The sequence below is a fragment of the Gopherus flavomarginatus genome, chromosome 1, assembly GCF_025201925.1.
Source record: "Gopherus flavomarginatus isolate rGopFla2 chromosome 1, rGopFla2.mat.asm, whole genome shotgun sequence".
Classification (NCBI taxonomy): Eukaryota; Metazoa; Chordata; order Testudines; family Testudinidae; genus Gopherus; species Gopherus flavomarginatus.
Window position 1 is genome coordinate 171,006,391 of NC_066617.1, and position 17,223 is coordinate 171,023,613.

Consider the following 17,223-nt stretch of genomic DNA (forward strand, 5'->3'; position numbering starts at 1 on the left):
CCTGAGGGGACTGTAATTTTAGCTTCTTGTTTATCAGTGTGGTGATATAAGAGCTCACTTTTGTTACTGGCTTGGTGAACTCTAATGTTAGAATAGCCACCAGTTTGGAGAGAATGGGGGGTGTCCTACTCTGTTTCCTGCAGTCTGCCCTGAATTTGGCATTCTCAGCGGAGACTCATACCAGACAGGGTCACAATCAGTACTCAGAATTTGCCCCAGTGTGTCAGAGAGGAAGGATGGTGCAATAGTTAGAGTGGACTATGGAGACCTGAGTTTAATTCTCTATATTCCCTGCAGACTTCGTATGTGACAGTGGGCAAATCTCTCGCTGCTAATAGAACATCCCTATCTCGCAGGGACTGTAGAGAGGATAAATACATTAAAAATCAGATACTGGAGGTCATATAAATTACTAAAATATCTAGAATAGAAATCATTAGAAACAATTTGAGAAAAACAAACTTTATCTTCTATTTCAGTCCTCCATTTCTCAGGAAGTAAGGCACCTTTTGAAATGATGGTGTTAACATGGTGTGAGTTGGAATATGGTAGGTCTGTGCAAAAACACAAAAGAGAGAGAGCTACAACAATTGGTATTGTCAGAACAACACCAGAGTCCTTTTCAAGTGAGTGCCTGTCTAGAGAGTGAGGCCGCGGTTTCTTTTTCATCTTGGCTTGGCTCCCAGCTGAGAGTCTCAGTAAATCAAAGAGAAGATTCTGTGGGTAAGGATGCATGAAAAGTTAAAATGTATTATTAATTATTCCCTTTTTGAACTATTCTTCTTGCTGAGGGTCACCTGCCTGCCTCTTCACTCTAACTGGTGACAGTGCATTGTCCATTATTGATCCAAAATTAGTTCGATTCTAAAACCTTGCTGCCATCTCACTGTTAAATAAATATCACACTTCTGCCTGAAAGTGGTTTCTCCAGCTTTATCACAAATGACACCCCTTGTTTCTTCCCTTCTCCCTGTTTCCTTAATGTGTGTGGTTGATGCTACTTCACGTGCAATCAGTTTCACTGTTTCCCCCTGTGCAGTCAAGGTGAATGGCCCTGTGTAGAGGGCCCATGCAAGAGTTTCTGTTCATCGTTCCAGGGTAAGGTACAGGAAAGAAGGAGAGAGAGATCAGGCTGGCCCAGGGGGTTTCTAAAGTACATGAGGTTCTAACAACCCCCTTGGAGCTGTTACGCTGCCTGAAAATAACTGGAGCACAGCGGACTTTGGTCACAACTTCTCCTACACCTAGCCTACCTCTAACAGATCCCCTACATGGAAAGCTTGACCAAGGGCCCACACTCAGCTGTTATACTGTCTCTAAGCTAGCCAGAGAACAAGGATGTTCTGTGCAGCCATTTACACCTGGAGTGGCATAAAAGGGGCACGTCATAAAACAGAATCACAGCCAAGGCTGTCTTTATCATTAGAACTCCAAATGAACCTTTTCTGAAGGGCTCATATGGGGCTTCGGTGATGCATAGGCCCTCTGCACAACAGTGAATTTCACTCTAGTCAGTTTCTCCTGTCATTTGTGTGGATCTTACATGTAGCAAGAGGGAAGAGAAAAACATTGGTATTGGAAAATGTGATTATAAAACCATTGCAAATAGTGGGGGGTTAAAGCACTAGTAGAGAATCTGAAACTATTTTTACCTCAGATTTTGAAAGTTACCAGATGTCAGGTTGACAATGTCCTTTTAAAATATTCTAAATTAGTGACCTCGGAAATCTTGAATCATGAATCTCAAACTACAGATGCTACTTTATACATTTTATATTGAGAAAATAATCCTCAGTCTAGGCTTCTTCCGCAGCATTTTGTTTCATGCGTCTTTTTCAGGGTGCTTCGTCACAAGTACAGGCCAGCGTTGAATGATATATGTTCTGGCACTGAGAGCCGTCTCTTGGAATCCAGAGACTCATTGGACCTTCTTGATTTTAGACTTTGTAACATTACGGCTTTGAAAAAGTTGTGAGCATGTGAGGGTGTTTTATGTAGGATTCAGGGTCAGGTGCACCATGACATTTTATCCAAAAATTACTACAATTCTGAGCCTGGGTCATGCAAAGACATATGCATGTGCTTAACCGTAAGCACGTGGTTAGACATACTGAACATAGTGTAAGTCTTTGCAGAGACAGGACCATAGCTTAGAAAAACAAAGACTGTGTGTACCAATTTATTAATAATTGATTCTGATTACAGTAGTTTGTTGATGTGCCATCTCTCTTTATTACATTAAGATTCTTATCAGGCCTTAGGAACATTACGATTTACACAAAGAAAGAGAATTCAGCTATATTAATGCATAATTTATTTTACAGGGACAATAAGAAACAAAACCAGTCAATAAAACTGTGTTTATTTCCTATCTTCTTTGTTGTAAACAACCTAAAGAGAGTTTACAACAGAGATTAGCCTTTATATAAGAATAAAAATCTCTTCCTCTCGGGGACAGTGTTCTCTCATTAGCTGAACTTATTAGAAGTTAATTATTCCCAAAATTAATAAGTGGATCTTGTCTAATTACCATAGATAATTCAAAGAATAACATGTCAATATCCAATTAAAATCAGTTTCAATAATAAAACTAGTCTGACCCAGTGACGTTGCTGTGGGTTTGTCTACACGGCAAAAAAGAAAAAAAACAGACAAAAACGTCGTGTTCTTAACTCAGGTAGGCATCCTGATTTAAAGTCTATAGGGGAATCTGAAGTTAAACTCAAGTGACTAACATGATGTTAAAAGACTAGGTGCTATGTCTTCTGTGCTATTTTAAGCTGAGTTAGCTACCGTGGATTTGCTACCCCGAGTTAAAACACAACTTTTATTGCCTTGTAAACGTATCCTAATTCATCACCGGAAGCTTGCCTTTGATGGTAGCATGTTCCTGCAGTGCTGTGCTTGAGCTGTGAGATTTTCTTCTGTTGCTGAACATTTCTTTTGATGCTGGGAGTTTCTCTTCTGTAGTGGGTGTCCTTTGCTCTTCTTTTTGATGCTGGGATTTTTTGTTTTTTGTTTTTGCTCTTCCTTTCCTCCCCTCCTGTTGTTCCCTTCCTTTTGCTCCTAAATTGCTCCAGTTTCTAGGAGCTTTTATTCTCTTTCTTTCTCACAGCACTCATTAAAAGTGGAGAATGTGCTCTTAATGGGGTAGATTGGATTGTGGTATTGTCATAAACAGATAGCTAAGGGTTAATGTCTCTTTCACCTGTAAAGGGTTAACAAACAGTGACCTGCAACACCTGACCAGAGGACCAATCAGGAGACAAGATACTTTCAAATCTCGGTGGAGGGAAGCCTTTGTGTGTGTTTTTGGGTTTGGCTTTGTTCTCTCTGGACTCTGAGAGTGACCACACGTACCTACAGGCTCTCTAATCTTCTATTCCCATTTTGTGAGTAAAAAGGTAGAAAGGCAGTATAGTCTTTTTTTTTCTTTTTCTTTATTTGCAATTGTGTAGTTTGCTGGAAGTATTTTAAATTGTATTTGCTGGGAGGAGGCTTCTTTTTAGTTTCTATAAGCTAACAGACCCTGTAACTTTTTACCATCTAAATTGCAGAGATAGACCTTTTACTTTTTTCTTTCTTTTTATTAAAAGTTTTGCTTTTAAGACCTGTCTGATTTTTTCTCCTTGTTGAGGCTCAAGGGAATTGAGTCTGTACTTAACAGGGAGGGAGGGAAGAAGGGGGAATACCTTTGTTTTAGATTCACGGAACTTGAATCTGGATTGCCTCTGGGGGAAGGTATCATTCCTCTCTGTGTGGTGATTCAAGGAGTTGAATCACGGTGATCTCCTAGTGTACCCAGGGCGGGAAAGAGCTGGGAGGAAGAAAGGAGGGGGAAGGGAAATGGTTTATTCCCCTTTGTTGTGAGACTCAAGGAATTTGGGTCTTGGGGTCCCCAGGGAAGGTTTTGGGGGAGACCAGAATCTATCAGGCGCTCTATTCTAAATCCTGATTGGTGGCAGCACTACAGGATCTAAGCTGGTAATTAAGCTTAGGGGAATTCATGCTAGTACCCATATTTTGGACGCTAAGGTTCAGATTTGGGAATTATACTATGACAGGTATCAGAGCTTATCATTTCTGCATTAACTCATCTCTTCAATGACGGACTTCAATTGCTTCTTGACTTCCTGCAGGTGTATCAGGAGTCATAAATTCTGATCAGATTCATTCAGGACCATCTCTCCTGGTGGAGATGGGTCTCAGAGTATCTAAGGTTTTACTTTAAAACATTTTCTTGTATTCAGTCCATCTGAAATATCATCTCAGTTCCATAAATGTCTGAGTGCCTAAAATTCTCTGACTATTGAGTTTAAACACAGACCATCTATATCAAGGTCTTTTCCGTGTTCAGGTACAGATTATGTTTTAACTTCTATTGTTAAATACTGTTACAGATAGAAAGCATTTAAATGTGCATCGCTCCTTCTAGTGACAATCTTTTTGACTCTCCTTGCACCTAGGTTTGGTAAGTTGCAGAACAATGTCACTTAGTTTCCCACTGAAGGCCAGCTTCTGTCAACTCTACTCAAAGAGGATACTTACAGAGTAAGGAGCTGCTCAAATGCTAAAATCAGGCCCTTAATATCTAAATATATTACATACCAAAAAAATCATGTTAAAAGAATGTAATTCCACTTGTAGTTGAACCAAGCATTTAAAAGTTAGAAAATGTCTCAATTAAAGTTGCCTGTGCAACTTTGGCTCTTTTGTGTATATATATTATGATAGTCTTTAATTACATGATCATCAACTATTTTTTAACATGACCCCTGCTTCATTCAGTGCATGGATAAGGCTAAGGGAATTAATCAGCATTGTGCAGTGAGTAGAGCTGGGCAAAATTTTTCAACCAAAACTTTTGTTGGCAAAAAAATGCAGATCTGGGGATGCCAAAACATTTTGCAAATTCATGTTGATTTCACTGAATTGCTTTGGTCAATCCTCCCTCCCCCAAAATGCAGACAAAATCTAAACATTTTGATTTCTCAGTTTGAAATTATTATGCCTTTCAGAGTTTCCTTTAATTTTATTTTTTTAATTTAAAACATTAAAACGCTCAAAATTGAAACAAACATTTTTCTTCAGCTCAAACAAAATGTGTTATTCAACCCAAAACATATTTTAAAATGTTTAGTTTAACCCCTCAGGCAATTTTTTTAGCTTTTTAATTTGCTGAAAAATTTTGATTTGACCCAAACTGATTTTCCCCCCGATTGTTCAGAATTGCCAGCAAACTGAAAATTCTGTTAATCATCACATCTAGTAGGGAAGGCAGCTGTTGTCTGTAGAACATTTGCTGCAGAAGCTGGAAGAATAGTGCACAGGACCACAGAAAGAAGAAGGACAGTCTTGTGGCTAAGGCTACATACATAGCGGCCCTGAGAACCATGTATTACTGTGAAACATACCCCTTAAGACCAGTGTCTGTTCTTATCAATGGGGTATGAGCTACAGTACAAGTGTGAAAAGAGAAGAGTCTATATTTTGTTGATACAAAAGCAGGCCATCATAGTTTAAAGTTTTTTATTTCATGATATACAACTCACAATAAAAAATTGGAACTAATATAACCCATAAACATAGTATGTAAGAATATATGAGAGTGCATATTATTACACATTAAATTTAGATCAGCAAGAATAAATAATATGAATTGTGTTTAAATCATAATTTGTATGAATAATTCATCATATGGCCAATAATTCTGATGGATTTTTGCCTCCCCAAAGCTCTCATTGTTTGGTTTATCCTTGCCATAAACACTGTGTGTATTTGTTGAGGTAATGTCATTGTGGTACTTAGGGACCAGTTTTGAACCACTCAGCTCACCAAGAGCTTTGTCATTGACTTCAGTGGGAATATGATCAGGCCCATAAAGCTTTGAATAACAGTGAATATATTCTGCTTTTATATTGTTTTCCTACATATATTCCGGCCTTGCTTCTGAGCTATATTTGTGCATGAGTGGTGGGTGGGGTGGGCAGACCTGGGAACTGAGAGCATTCTGCACCTTGCAAAGTCAGGCCCAGGATAAGGAAAGGAGCATATGCAGTTGAAAACGACCTTGTAGCAGGAATTTCAGGAATATTTGAAAAACTGCCATATTTTTGATGAACTGTTCACAAGAGGATCCTTACATGGTTTTAATGCCGTGCTAGCTTTGGGGAAATCAGGGCTCAATGTATTAATTGTGTAATAATAGTAGTTACATGTAATTAGCCTTTCTTAGGTTTATATAGTGCCTTTTGTCTCAAGAGATCTCAATATGCCTTACAAACTCCTGAAACAGAGCCACCTCTGAAGTCAGCTGCAACAGTAATATTACTGAATTCATCCATTTCATTCAAGGAAGCAAAGAAAAATATAATATTCAAGTAAACTGCAAGAGGAATTAGGAATTATCATGGAATTTGGCCACTGTGCCAAGGTTAACCCTTTTGTTGATGAACAAAAGTGGGCCTGAACCAAAACCCTGGGTCCAAATATCCTTGGTCTTTGAAAAAGTTTGGATCAGTAGCTAATTTTAATTTAAGGCCCAGTTTCTACTCCGTTCAGTAGTATAACATAACACAGAAGGCAACTATTCTATGTTCCAAAGGTTTGCATTGGTGGTTTGTTGTACAGTGACAGATTGTTAATGAGGGAAGCCTTCAAGAGAAGTATTAGGCCAGTTATAAAATTGATTCTGTGTGTCCAGAGTTGATTCATTTGTATATTGCATTTTCCCATATGTCTGAGTTATGTGGAAGATAAAAGCATTCTAGTCATCCTTCTAGCATGTGCCTGGAAAGCCCTGGACAAAGGCTAACTGTAATTGCAGGTTGATTAGGAAGAGATGGTAAAGGTTAACCATTTCAAAGACAGCACAGCTGTAAATACTCACTTGGTGTTACAGCAATAATAAGAGACAGGTCAGCCATTAAGCTTCTGGTGTATTGTCAAACCCTAAGAGGTTTCTCTTTGCCCTGACAGTGTTACTGAATATAGGAGCCATAAGTGTGTTTGATAGACTGGAAAACTCCGAAACACAAAGAGCACTTGAAATGATCAATCGCTTTTTAATGTGACTGCTAATGAAATATCATGGTGGGATAATGGTCCAAAGGTTTCTCTGTCGTATTTTGGAACTAACTGACTTGGCAGTGATTCTTTCCAGAGTCAAGGCCATATAAAAGCACCACAGGCAGGAAGTAGTGTGTGAGACACAGACACCAGCCTCACATAGCTGCTGATTTTCAGCATTCCACAGTAATTCTAGCAGACACCTACAGTGTCAGTTTCATAAATATTTAGGCAGGAAAATCTTAAAAGCAGAAAATTCCAGCTGAAGGTTAAGGGCACCTCATAACCCTGAAACATGCTCCATGTAAACATAGCAATGAAGTCTTGGCTTTCTCTCTGCCTTTTGGAAGCTAGTGCAAGGAAGCACAGCTGTTGATCAATGGATAAACTTCATTTGTACTCAGGCCCTGATTCAGCAACGTGCTTAGCACATACGTTAGGCATGTGCTTAAAGTTAAACACATGCTTTCAGTGCTTCTCTGAAGTATGGCCTAAATAGGGGTATTATTATTTTTTTATTATTACAATGACAGATTAGTCTTCCGTAGTGACTAGCTATGTACTTGCTAGAGCTCTTCCAGACTTTCTTCCTGTGATGGTTAGTGACCTTTTGCTGCTGTCTTAGGGCCTGATCCATAGCCCATTGAAGTCAATGGAAGGACTCCCACTGACTTCAACGGGCCTTGGATTGAGCCCTTGAGTATCTCTCATCTTTAGTCATGATGCGGTTAGCTTTAATGTTCTTTAAAAGCCCTGTGTACAAAGCCAATACTAGCATTAATTCTCTGCTAGCTCTTTGGCTTACATGGAGACTTGCTGTTATCTGCAAGTGACCGATGCTTCCGGAGACAAATTATATTTTTGAATCTTAATGCTCAAGGAGTTTTATTTTTTTCTCATTTTTTGATGGGTTTCCAATTCAGGTAACAAAGTAATTAACAGCACTGGATTTACTGTAATACGTATTCATCCAAATTTGATTTACATAGCCCAATTTTTAACCTTTTTTCCCCCTGAAGAACATGTACAAGGTCAGACAGGTGGATTATCTTTGCATAGTATTCATTATCAAGCATGGCTGGAACAGGTGGCAACATATTGATGTGTGTTTAAAGAAACACACATTTGAATGCATATTTCGTATGTGGGCAAATGTTTTCCTTTGTAATGCTGTCAACTTGTAATAAGTGACAGTTTCAGGGATATGCTACATAGTTCTTAACTGTCTCACTTTTATATCTTGTATTTGCATGCCAGTGTTTTATTTTGCACTCTTTTTCAATCTTCAGTGATGCCTACAGTGGGTGAGTCAAAGTTTAGTTATTTCTTGTGTGTGTGTGTGTGTGTGTGTGTGTGTGTGTGTGTGTGTATGTGCGCGCGCGCATTTGCAGGCTTCTGTGTCTGCATATAAAATAAGTCTGTGCATGTATCATCATTTTAGTGAACCATTATATATGTGCACATGCCTAAACTGAGTTACCACAGCATTGTATAACAGTAATCTTATCCTTCTGACCCCCTTCACCTCTGTAATGTTTGGCACTGTGATGGGGTGTACAAACCCCACAAGGGGCAACATGGGGTTAAGGGATTATTTTGGGTTTAGCCAGCCAGACCCTGTCACACCTGCAGTAAATGCTCCATCTACTGGATGAATTAAAAGACAGGGAATTAGCTCATTTGAATGGCAGAGCTGGAGGTGAGCAGACCTGCAGCCTACAGCTACAGCAAAACAGAGCAGAGCAGAGGGAAGCCTAAGGGCTGTGACACAGCTGCCCAAAGGGGCCCTCCTTGAGGGAAAGAAGGACCCACCCCAGAGACGACCAGAGAGGGAACTATCCTGTGACCTTGGACATTGGTAACTCCCTCTTACTTCTTTTTGGTTTGGATTTCCCCACCAGAGGAAGACCTTGGACTGAAGTGACCCCAGTGGGGGAGACAAGGGGAAGAGGCCCAGAGAGGACAGCCTTAAGAAGCCTTGGTTGCTAGGTTACTGGTAGCCCAAAGGACCGGGGGTCAGAGGTCTGTGGAGTGGGAGGGCCCAGGCTCCCCTCCCCACAACCCCTTTGGCAGTCTGGGTTGTGGCCATGACCACTAGGTCATGATCCCCAGCCAGACCCCAAGTGAGGACCATTACAGGCACCTTTACTAGTTGTGTTTAATTTCGTTCCTAATCCTGCAATCAGATTGATACAGATGGACCTTACACCTTTGGGGAACTTCTTTGACTCCACGTGACCAAAAACGTGTATCAGTATGGCTACACTTGCAGGACAGAGGCCTGACTTTGTACTTTCAAATATCTCATTATATCTTTTGTTAAGGACCTAGCATGCCTTTGTGTGCTATAAAATAATAAGTATGACTGGTAAGGAAATGGTTTTTTGGTCCTGTGGAAAACTTCAAGATTTCAAAAATTGTTCCCATCCTGAATTAGAATGAAAAGTTAAAATCTCAAAAATGTGCATAAATCAAAAAACCCATAACATTTTGGTTTGGGTCAATCAAAATGCTTTATATGAGATTTCAATCTTTTTTTCTCTTTTATTAAAACTTTATTAGTTTTAATTTTACTAAAATTTCCAAATAAGTTATTTCAACTCAAAAAACTCCAACTTTCCAATTTAGAAATATTTCAGAACTTTTTTTTCCAAAACTTTTTTGAGTCTGGAGGTTTCTCAAAACTGATCCTATTTTGTGAACAGTTTTGGTTTTGATGAATTTGCATTTTTCTGTGAACCCTGGTTCTAATAATCACTTGTATCTCAAATAATAATCTCTAATAATAGGTCGTAATCATAGCTGAGTGATTTCCTTCTTCTAGCACAGACATAGAAAGGACTGAAAATTTACACAAGATTTCCAGATCAAAGGCCTTCTAATGTTTGCCCAATGTTACTGAGGACACTTTTATTCATCCAAGGCCTGATTTAACTTCCGTTGATTCCAGTTGATGGATCAAGCCTTTGTACTTTGTTTCCGAAAACAAGTAAAACCAAAGGATCCATCCAGATCATGCTTACTTGACTTTTACCATATTTATATTCAACTCATTGGGATTAATCAAGTTGTCTCCAATTTAGCAAGGTGATGTGCATAATATTAAGTATTAAAGTTTAAGTACCTTATTGAATTGGGGCCATCAGTAAGCCAAGCAGGTTTGGTTTATTATTTTCATGTTATAGGAATAAGGTTTTTTTTTATTGATGCTGTTTTATTGAAACAAGAATTATGAAATATTGTAAATTTTTGTATATGTAATGCTCATAAGGGTCTTAATGAGTCAGTGCATTGGTAAGAACAGATATTTCTTGAAACCAGAGAATTTTTTTAACAAAAATGTAGACTATATATAACTAAAGTATATATTGTTAACTAATATCAGACACTTTGAAATAGGTGATTTTTTTTTTGCAATTCTACGTTCTTTAAGACATCTGTTGATTCCTGTAAACCTCTAACAAACAGCTGTGTATAGGAAGCTAATTAGTTTATTTTTTCCAAAATGGCCAATAGAATAAGTTAAAACAGTATCTGTTGACATCAGTTCCCAATAGCTCTTAAATCTTCATGATACAGAGAACTGACAACAATTTTTTATGATAGGAATCCTTCCTTTCACTGCGCTGCTTGTGTTTTCCCTAATACATACTGTGCTCTTCCAACATAGTCACCAGACATGTTCGTGATCCAACGTGATTCAAAAGAAGTGTCAAAACATAGTGCAAATGTATCTTAGCCCTTCTGAGACTGATAGAAGAAGTTGAAATGGTAGACATTTTGAGCAATATATTCCAATAATTAGGACCAGCAGTTTTCAACCAGGGGTCCTGGGCCCCTGGGGAGCCACAAGAAGGTTTTTGGGGGGTCCACCAAGCAGGGCCAGCATTAGACTCGCTGGAGCCCAAGGCAGAAGGCCAAAGCCCCATCGCGTGGGGCTGAAGCCCAAGACCCTGAACCCTGCCTGAAGCAGGGCTGAAGCAGAAGCCTGAGCAATGTAGCTTCATGGGGGTCCCCTGTGGTGTGGGCCCCAGCATTTCCCTGCTTACTACCCCCTAACGCTAGCCCTGGCTTTTACATTCAGAAAACCAGTGGTGGCACAGGTGGGCCATGAAGTTTTTATAGAATGTTGGAGTGGTCTCGGAAAGAAAAAGCTTGAGAACCTCTGAATAGGACTACAAAAGAATCAATAACCATTTGGCAAGTAATTTAGGCAGTGCTCAGAATATATGAGGGAAAGGGCTAAGAGCTAAACAGACTTTTTTTAATGGTCAGTGTCACAATCTTTCTTTTGCCTTTGTGCATGGTAAGCTGGAAACCAGTAAAGCAAGAAGAGATATTTCTCAGTAGAAATGTTAGGCCAACATTTTTCATTAGTTATATTAGCATGCCAAATGCTATGCATCTATGTACATAGTTCAGTACTTAAATAGAAGGGACAGATCATTTTTAGCTAGCTGTCTAAATATGATTTGGGTGCATAACACCCAGTTTAAAATGTTTGGCTTCCATGTGTAAGCTGGTATAATTTCAACAGCAGACATGATATACAAAAAGTAAAGTAACTGTTAATAGAAACCTTACCTAGAAATACTGGGTAAGATTCTGCTTTCATTTACACTGGCATCCTGTATATCCAGAGTAAATCCAGTAACTTCATGGATGTAGGCCTAATATAAATGATACCAGAATTGGGCCCATAAATTTTAAGTGACTAAGAAGTTCTGAAGGCAGTAAAATGAACTCATTGCATAGTTTGTACCAGCTCCCGTATTAATAAAGAGAGTGATCTACTAATAAATGCCAATCAATTTTGATTAATCACCTGGCCTGTAATGTGAATGGCCTTATTATTCACAAGCACAAGAGAGAGAGAAAAGAAAATAGAACAGTTTGAGAGATAATGAGCTGCCCTTGACTTTACACACTGTTTCTCAACAATCAAACAGCTGTACCATAAATTAGAGGAGATCTTAAAAGGGAAGCTCCCAATCAGCTCTGCTTTTCTTCTTTGACCATTGGAGATGACCTGAACACAGCTAGTAGTTGGAACTTGAAGGGTGACCTGGTGGTCTTTCAAGACACTGGTACCCCTAATCAGAACAACAGCCTTATTTTCTAGAGTTACCATTCTGTCATTCTTTGTGAGCCTCACTGTGCAGTTCTCACTCAGGCAAAAGTCTCTCTTGGTGTCAGTATTTTGCCTAAGTAAGGGATTTAAGGAATAGATCAAGAAGTTTTATCTGAGTAAGCACTGGGCCTTTTATCAACAAATATTGGGGGGTGAGAGACGGGAACACATTCACCGGGTAAGTTATATAAGTGTAAATCTGTGTCAAATTTGATATTGATTGTTTCTTGCATATCTTACCAGGAGTAGCCCTACTGGGATAGGTTATAACTACTTTCCCCCATTAGACAGTATTTAGAGAATCAAAGAAAGGCAGAGACACCATTATAATATAATTATCCTATCCCCATTCACCATTTCATCCTCCAGCAAGGACATTGACTCAAGCTGAGGAATGTATTTGGTATGTTTTATTTATTCCACAGCTACTTCATTAGTCATGTTCTTTTTCTCCTTTACCATACACAGTACAAACTGAAGTTTGAACACATCTGGGTGATGGTGATATGCTTCTGCCATCAACTGCCAATATGACGCTCACACAAAGGATGCGTTGGACTGTTGGTTGCTCAAACATTGCTGGCAGTCTGTTCACTGCAAGTTATTTGTCCGAGTCACTTGATCACAATGTACGTGTGACATGCTGATGAGTTTTTATGGGTGTATTGCATGAATCAGCAAGTGCTAGAAAAATATGCAACTCTCTTCTCCCCTTTAATCAATAAAAACAGCCTCTGCAGGGCAAAATAAATTACCAGGAGGCAAAGTCAACCACAAAGGAGTCCAGCCAAGAAAGCACAAGACAAGAGTTGCTGCGGGGCACCCAAAGCATCCTTATGCCTGGACTCCAGCCTGAGCTTGGAAGTCTACTCAGCAGGGAAAACCCCTGGAGCCTCAGCCCGAGTCAGCTCTCAAGGGCTAGCTGTGGATTTTTCTCTGCTGTGTAGACATACCCTAAAACCTCTCCCGTGCTCAGCTGAGGCACTCCCCCATCAGGAAAACACAGGATTTGTAGGTTACCTGACTCCAGACTTGACTTTAGCTGCACAACAGGTGTGTTGGGAGGCAATAGTTTTAGTTCCATGGGTGACAGATGTCTTTCTGAGCTTTGGAGGTGGATGAGGTAGCTTTTGAATTGCACTTTAGCCCTTCTTTCCAGAGCTGTGTGATATCCTAGCTCTGCTACTAAAACGACACAACTCCGGCATCCTCTCACCCTCATTTTGCTGAACAAGGTCCTTAAATATTAAAAACATTCAGTTCATATGGATAGCATCTAAATTCTAAGAACTGGGCAGGAGAGCAAAGTCTGTCAGACTGAATAAAGCCTGAGGCTGTCTTAGAGTAGAAGCACAACTGTACTTTTGTCTAATTTACAGTACATTTTGAAATGTACTTATGTCTTTTTCACTGCAGTCACTTATAATGGTCATTAGTGTACTGTGCATCAGCCCTTCCTTAGTGCTCTCATGAGTCTGAACAGTAGCAATTTATTACCCACAGGGCCATGCAGTTTCAGTGTCCAGTAGCACAATGAATTCTCTTTCACCACTGTATAGTGTGACAGACCCAGACCAGTGGGGTACAGGAGTCTGGTAGAGGGCAAATATACTGGTCACTGGATGAGTAGTTTTCTGTTCCCTGAGTGACCAGAGCAGGGACTGCACTAGAGTAATCAGGAACCTGCTAGAACCAATTAAGGCAGACTGGCTGATTAGATCACCTGCAGCCAATCAAGGCAGGCTAATTAGGGCACCTGGGTTTAAAAAGGAGCTCACTCCAGTCAGGTGAGGAGGAGCCAGAGGAGAGGAAGTGTGTGTGTGAGGAGCTGGGAGCAAGAGGCACAAGGAGCTGAGAGTGAGAGGGTGTGCTGCTGGAGGACTAAGGAGTGCAAGCATTATCAGACACCAGGAGGAAGGTCCTGTGGTGAGGATGAAGAAGGTGTTTAGAGGAGGCCATGTGGAAGTAGCCCAGGGAGTTGTAACTGTCATGCAGCTGTTACAAGAGGCACTATAAACAGCTGCAATCCACAGGGCCCTGGGCTGGAACCCAGAGTAGAGTGTGGACCCGGGTTCCCCCCAAACCTCCCAACTCCTGATCAGACACAGGAGGAGCTGATCCAGACTGTGGGAAAGATCACTGAGGTGAGCAAATCTGCCAATAAGAGCAGGACCCACCAAGGTAGAGGAGGAACTTTGTCACAATAGATATATATTTATTCTGATATATTCATTCACTTTCCCTGGAGACAGCTGTATTGCCCTGGTGAGAATTTAAGTACACAAATCTTCTTTCATTGTACAATATACATACTGAATTTTCCCTTGCATATCCACACAAATTAAAAATAGAGCAGACCTATTAGACCATCTTCTAGTCCAATAGTTCCCAACCAGGAGTACACGTACCCCTGGGGGTATGCAGAGCTTTCCCAGGAGATACAGCAATTAATCTAGATATTTGCCTAGTCTTACAAAAGGCTACATAAAAAGCACTAACAAAGGCAGTAAAAACTAAAATGTCATACAGACAAAATGAGAAAATAAGCAATTTTTCAGTACTAGTGTGCAGTGCCACTTTTGTATGTTTATGTCTGATTTTGTACACAAGTGGTTTTTAAGGGAGTCGAAACTTGGGGATACAAAAGACAAATCAGATCCTTAAAGGGGTACAGTAGTCTGGAAAGATTGAGAACCACTGTTCTAGTCCATCCCCATGCCAATGCAGGGTAGTGCCTTACCATAAGACCTTCATGCTAAAGAGGGTCAAATAGTACAGCAGGCCTATTTACCTCTTTCCCATCTAAAATCCCTGAGATGGGAATTCTAGGCAGAGGAGCACTCTGGGGAGGAAACACCTGTCAGAGTTTTCTCCAAATGGGTCTGGGGAACCCTATGAAACAAACCAGTTTCAACCCCACAGTCCACAGGTCTCTTGCTGAGGACCATCCTTGCTGAGACTCTGCACAGGCCAGGACTCCTCTCAAGCTTGTTCTCAGGGGGAGGGGCGGGGGAGGGTTACCTGACAACACTTTTCCCTGAGTCAGTTCCCTTCAGTTGGCTTTTCATTGTAAAGCCCTGTCTAAATTTTCACCAGTGTAATTATATGTGTGTAATTTCCTGAATCTAAATAGGACCTAAGCACTCCATTAACTTTCTCTTTTATGTCTCCTAGACAAACTCTTGTATCTCATGTTTATTCTTTTCAGGAAAAACCATGGGGGCATTCTGGATCTGAGTTCAACCAAAAACATTCCCCAAGACTCAGAGTCCTCCATTAGCTAATTTCGTATCTTAGGAATGCGTAAACCTTCAATATAGGCGACACTGTTGTTATACCACTCATCTTTAGAGTCCATTGACAGGACTATCCTTTGGTACTGAGAAATCACAGAACAGTGAGTCATCACAGACCCTTGCCCTGATGTTAAATCATGTAGAGTGAGTCACCTGATCTGATATGCTAATCAATGCCAGAGCAAGAGGTCTGGAATGCCCTAGGGACAGAAGATGGTTGCCCCTCTCATTGTTATCTAACTGCCTGAGATGTATAGGCAGGGCCGGCTCTACTGTTTTTGCCACCCCAAGCAGTGTGCCGAATTGCCGCCTCTGACGGCGAGGGAGGTCCATGTGCCGTTAGGGCGGCACGCACCTTTCCGCAGTGGCGGCAATTCGACGGCAGCTTCTGTCTTCAGCCAGAAGACAGAAGCTGCACCGCCGCAGACAGCCAAACATAGAAGCTGCGGCCAAATTGCCACCACCGCAGAAACATGCATGCCGCCCTAACGGCACACGGACTTCCCCCGCTGTCCACAGCGGCAATTCGGCACGCTGCCTGGGGCCAAAAACATAGGGACTGCCTCCCCTTGCAGATTGCTGCCCTAAGCACCTGCTTGGAATGCTGGTACCTGGAGCCAGCCCTGTGTATAGGCAACATTTTCTGTCTGATAGAACTTTTGAACTTGTACCTTTAATGTCAGAAATAGTTTAGTTCCTCAGAATCATAACTTAGAAGCTACTTAGATTGTAGGCTCTTCAGGACACGGAATGTCTTTTTGTTATATATGTGTGTACAGTGCCTAGCAAAGTGATTTTCAAATTTTTGTACTGGGGACCCCTTTCACACAGAAAGCCTATGAGTACGACCCCTCTAATAAATTAAAAACACTTTTTAATATATTTAACACCATTATAAATGTTGGAGGCAAAGGGGGGTTTAGGGTGGAGGCTGACAGCTTGTGACATCCCATGTAATAACCTTGCGACCCCCTGACGGGTCCTGACTCCCAGTTTGAGAACCCCTGGCCTAACACAATAGGGCCCTGATCCACAGCTGGGAGCTCAAAGTGCTACTGCAATATAAATGATGAAGTTATGCTTTCCTTACTAAGTTATGCTTTCCTTACTACCTTTTGTAATGTGTCTCATTCTAGTGTAATCACTAGTTCTAGAGCTGGTCAGAAAATTCCGCATGCTTTATTAGTTCATTAGATAGTGAAAAGGAAAACTGCCAGATTTTTTCTGTCTTTTGTTTCTTTTCCATTTTTTTGACCAGTTGGTTGGAAAAATTCAGAAATTTTGGTGAGAGAAAACATTTTCATCTAATTAGTTTCTATTTTTAACCGGCTCTAATTAGTTCCTCGATTGTTCTTTATGGACAACAAGAACCATCTATGGTTCAGAATAGTAATGATCCTTGATTAGTTTCTGACTTGCTCCTTGTTGAAATAAAGATGTAATTAAAATTAGGGGAATAACACATTAAAATTAATGATACATTTGAAAGACTATTTTTAGCAACATTTACCACCTTGAAAAGAACAGGATAAAACACGTAATCAGCCAGATCTTTAAAATGCCCAAGAGTCAGAAAGAATTGTTGAAAGTTTCTTTTAACTATATATGGGAAAATATAGTACAGTTAATTAGATAAAGGCATGTCTTCTGAGGCTGGCTAAATATGAAGAGCATTTTTAAAATAGTGTCACCATCTACTGGATGCTGAAAGGAATGCAGCTTGGAAAT

General features: G+C 40.4%; 1 protein-coding gene across 1 annotated transcript in view; it reads left to right on the top strand.

Annotated features, from left to right (window-relative positions):
* HHLA2 (HERV-H LTR-associating 2) overlaps positions 1-17,223 on the top strand; it is a 790,111-nt gene that overhangs the window by 195,207 nt on the left and 577,681 nt on the right. The window lies entirely within an intron of this gene.